Raw genomic sequence first — 4,374 nt, forward strand, 5'->3', positions numbered from 1 at the left:
CGCTGCTCATTGAGCAGCTCATATATTAAACTGATTTTTGGAACTGGGCTGTGGAAAAGAGGCTTGCCTCGTCCCAGCCACGGGTTGCCTCGGTATAGCACTACCTCCGAGTGCGGCCCACTTCCCTCTGGGGAAGACACATTCAATCCAAAACAAAGTCAACGGTATAGCATTCTTTTATGTTTACAGGAGCCCCGCCCGCCCTTAGAGGGGGAAGAGGTGAAAGAGGGATGATAATTCAGACAACAGACAATGGCAGGAACGGCCGCTGGCCTACGTTTTCTGAAGTGCGCAAAGCACTACCACAAGGACCTAGGGGTAAGTGGATTTTTTCACCGAGGGCAGACGCTGAAAAAGCATACTTACCTGACGCGGGTTTTGCCTGCGTTATAGTATCGCGCGTGGATTCGTGGATTCACAAGTGTCTTTGGATTAAAGAAGCAGGATTTTTGTAAGTATTATTGTGTTCTGGTTTGGCTGTTTTTTTCTGGTGACCCTCCCAGGGACTCATGCTCGGCTCCTTGCCGTAACCTGGGGTAGCCAGTCTCTGGTTGTTTTTCCAGTCTTGGGCTGGATTGGCTTTTCTTCTTGGCTTTTTTGGCCTGTTGAGTGTGGTATTTTGCCAGCTCACAGGTTTTGCCGTTTTTTCGGGTCACCCATCCACTTTTGGGTTGTTTGTTTTTGCCATGGGTGTTGAGTGTGTCAGGACGTGCGTGATTCACGCGTCAGTGATGTTGGCTAATTATGATAAGGACCGTGTGATGGCTCTCCTTAGGGAGCATATTGATTTTGAAAGGCTTTCTGCCATTCAGTTTTGCCCTAGGGGCTTGATTCGTATTACTTTTAAGAATGTCTCAGACAAAGAAGAATTTGTGCGTATGGGTTCACTGGCGTTGGATGGGCACGATCTTAGTGTGACGTCTTCTGATAAGCCGCCGTCTTTTGTGTATGTACACTATTTTCCTGCCGAAGGTGACGATGCTCTGATCTGTGATGAGCTAAGAAAATACGGAGAAGTTATCAGTATTAAGCACCAGAATTTTTCAGGAATTCCGGGCCTTCTAACTGGGTCACGGATTCTTAGGATGTTATTATCGGATCCAGTCCCTGCTGAGTTCCGCATTGACGACTATCCTGTGCGGGTTTGGTATAGGGGTATCCCTCCGTTCTGCCAGATATGTAAAGTTAATGGCCATAAGGCCGCAGATTGCCAGTTCAACGGAAAATGTAGAAGGTGTGGTTCCCCAGACCACAAAGCGCATGCGTGTGTCCGGCCGTGGGGTCAGTCTGTTGTTCCAACAGAGGCAGCTGTCCCTGAGGCGGTCCCTGACCCCTCTGGGACTGTTGTGCCTGTTGTCTCTGAAAGTTCTGCCGGTTTGGATAAGGGTGTGGTTGTGGATGTGATTGAGGGTGCGGTTGAAGATGTGGTTGTGGAGAATGTGGTTTCGGATGAGGATGATGAGGATGTAGTCGAGGGTGTGGTTGAAGATGGGGTTGTGGAGAATGAGGTTTCGGATACGATTGAGGATGCTGTGGATGCTAATGTGGAGGATGAGGTTGCTGTTAGTACCCCTGTTCCTGTCCCTAGTCGAGTTAGTGCTCCTGTTGAGTTGGGGCTAGCCCCCCCGGTCCCTGTAGTGACTGAGGATGTGCAGACCCCCGCAGATTCTGTTATTCGTAGGAAGGTTTTGAAGTGGTATCGGGATGAGTTATGCCGCTGTTCTAAGGATCAAGCCTTTGTTCTGTCCTACAGGGATATGAGGGTGCGTGAGGTTTCCCCTACGGATTTTTTGGAGTTGGTGTCGGTAGTTTTGGAAAATGGGGTGTCTCTCAGTGTGGATCCAAATCTTCTTCGTATCGCTAGAGTGGATACGAGTGGTGAGCAGTCTGAAGTGGGTTTTGCGCAGTATCTTCTTGAAGTACAGGGGGACCCTTCCTTTTTGATTGGTTTCAGGGGCTCTCTTGTTGACCAGATTGGTCCTACGGAGCATGATAACGTTTTGTGTGTGGAGTTTGTGGACCTCAATGGTCGGCAATGTCGGAGGCTTCCCGCCAAGGCTTTGTGGGTTAAGAAGGCCACAGTTTGTAATTTTACCAGTACCAATGTGGATAATAGTGTAATTAATGTTGTAAATGATGGCGTTTCTAAGTCTCGTCCTGTGGTCCCTACTGCTGCAGTTCTTGCTGCAGAGCTGCTGAAGCGTTCTGCCCCCCCTTCTGTTGTGGGAGTTCCGAAATGTAGGAAGAAATTGTAGTAAATATTAGTAAACAATACTATCTAAGTAAATAATATGTGAATAAAGTATTTAAGTCCTGGTTTTAAATAATGTAATATTGTAAATAATAGTTTTTCTATGTTTTTGTATCCGTTTTTGTTCGTTTGTTTTGGAGTGGGCGTGTTCAATTTTTGGTGTGAGTGTGTTCAATGTTTGCGAGGTGGGGTTCGATTCCCCAACGAAGTTGGTGTCTGGTGGCCCTCGGTTTATGGTGGACCCAACCCTAAGGCATTGCACTTTCAGCCATGGGTTGGATTAGGTCTGAGATCGGCAGGCATTGCACCGCCCTCACGGGAGCCTGGCCGTTCACCTTAAATATAAAAAAACTTACCTGACGCGGGAGGTACTGTGATCAAGGAGGCAGTCCTCTCAAGGCGAGGCCCTTTCATTGCACTTCGACTGGGTTGACCCTTGCGATTACCCCAAATGTGGGTAACTCGAGCGTATAATTTCTGGTAGTGGGGACCTGCGTTCGCGCTCGTCCCCGCAAAAGTCATCCAAACTATGTCTATATGGCCCTCTTACTGACTATCGAGGGTATTTTTGCTTTTGCAGTGGACCGGTAGACTTGCAAAGAAAGCAAAGGACGCACAACTGGCCAAGGTGTTGGCACGTTTGGAGGGGTAGAAGTGCATTGGAGAGACTGGAGGAAGGAAACAAGGTGAGTTTCGGGGCGGTGCGTAACTTTGCTGGCTGTTTTTGTTCAAGGCCTGTCTGCTCTATTGTGTGTAAAGTCCTGTTCGTTTGTATTTGCAGGTTGTGCGTGCCGTGCCGTGCTGTGCTATGCGCGCGAAGGGAAAGGAAATGAAAGGAAACCAAACGGCCGATCGACCGAGCGAGCGAGCATAGAAGGGCATTCGACTTGGACCGTGAGTACACTTTGAACCTTTTGAGCGGTTTTATTGTCACTGGAGCCGCTTTTAGAAATGCTATTGCTATCGTTAGTGTATCCTTTGTGCGAGCAAGCGAGTGAACGAATGAACGAGGGAAGGAAACAAACTAGCAGAGTAGTAAAAGTATCGAACCTTTTTCCCGATTCGTTTGCAGTCTGAATCCAACCATTGTCGACTTTCAGTGCCGTTTTTCGCGCGCCTCCTCTTGGAAGTGTGCGAGTGTTTTGCCACGTCACGATGGCTTAAAACTGCGTCTCAGAAGTGTGCGTTTTTTTCCTATTCATTTTTTCGTTCGTTATTTGGAATGATTTGATATCACAGAAGTAGAATTTGACATCATAAACTGTTCATCTCGCGCGTGCTCACTCGCTCGCGCGCGCTCTGTAAGAAAAGTCGATCGCACTAGAGTTTTCGCCATTAGCTGGCCGATTTTTGACAAAAAGGTGTTTTCCCCCCCTCGTTTTTTGCTTTGATTTTGTTCCTCACTCACCTACGGCTCTCTATGTGAAATTGTGGTGTATGGAGAGCTATTTATTGGGATAAAACGTTTAGAGATGTTCGCAAGACAAAAAATTGAAGCCTACAACACGGGGTATTCCCAGGCGGTCACCCATCCAAGTACTAACCCCGCCCGACAGGGCTTAACTTCGGTGATCGGACGAGAACCGGTGCTTTCCCTGTGGTATGGTCGTAGACGAGGAAATGGGGTCGAAATTCTGCTTGTTATCGGCCAGGTTCAGGCTGTAAAGCGGCCACATCCCTGAGTGTAGGCGAATTTGAAATTCTAAAGCCCTAGTTTCGTTACTCTAACCCTAAGAAATCGATACTCTAACCCTAAGAAATTGTTACCCTAACCCTAAGAAATGGTTACCCTAACCCCGAAGTCGTTACCTAACCCTAATGTATTTTCCTCAACCCAGTTAACACATTGAGGAGCATCGATTTGAAGCACTATTCCCTAGGGAGGGGAGGGAGGGGTCCCAAGAGACATAACGTGTCCTAAAAACCTATTATACAATGTTTTAGCTCCGTAGGTGCGTGTATCTGGCTTTAAAATCTTACAGTGAGGAGATACCAAACGGGTCAGCCTCTGGGACCGTCTGCGGGACTCGCAAGGGCTTGTGGGGGCGACCTGCTACTATCCACCATAAACCGTGGGAAGGATCCCTCGACCACCCCCCTCACCCAGGGCATGCTTCGGCATC

The 4,374-nt window shown here is 48.1% G+C and overlaps 2 non-coding genes and 1 pseudogene across 2 annotated transcripts; 2 read left to right on the plus strand and 1 right to left on the minus strand.

Annotated features, from left to right (window-relative positions):
• Window positions 1-126, plus strand: LOC136278846 (U2 spliceosomal RNA; annotated as a pseudogene).
• A 2,473-nt stretch (window positions 127-2,599) lies between these two features.
• Window positions 2,600-2,763, plus strand: LOC136278834 (U1 spliceosomal RNA). Its single transcript, XR_010716594.1, has one exon. It is a non-coding gene; the product is annotated as a U1 spliceosomal RNA (small nuclear RNA).
• A 983-nt stretch (window positions 2,764-3,746) lies between these two features.
• Window positions 3,747-3,865, minus strand: LOC136278810 (5S ribosomal RNA). The gene has a single exon (XR_010716570.1). It is a non-coding gene; the product is annotated as a 5S ribosomal RNA (ribosomal RNA).
• Window positions 3,866-4,374: the final 509 nt, after the last annotated feature.

The sequence above is a fragment of the Pocillopora verrucosa genome, unplaced genomic scaffold (genome assembly GCF_036669915.1).
Source record: "Pocillopora verrucosa isolate sample1 unplaced genomic scaffold, ASM3666991v2 scaffold_62, whole genome shotgun sequence".
Taxonomy (NCBI): domain Eukaryota; kingdom Metazoa; phylum Cnidaria; class Anthozoa; order Scleractinia; family Pocilloporidae; genus Pocillopora; species Pocillopora verrucosa.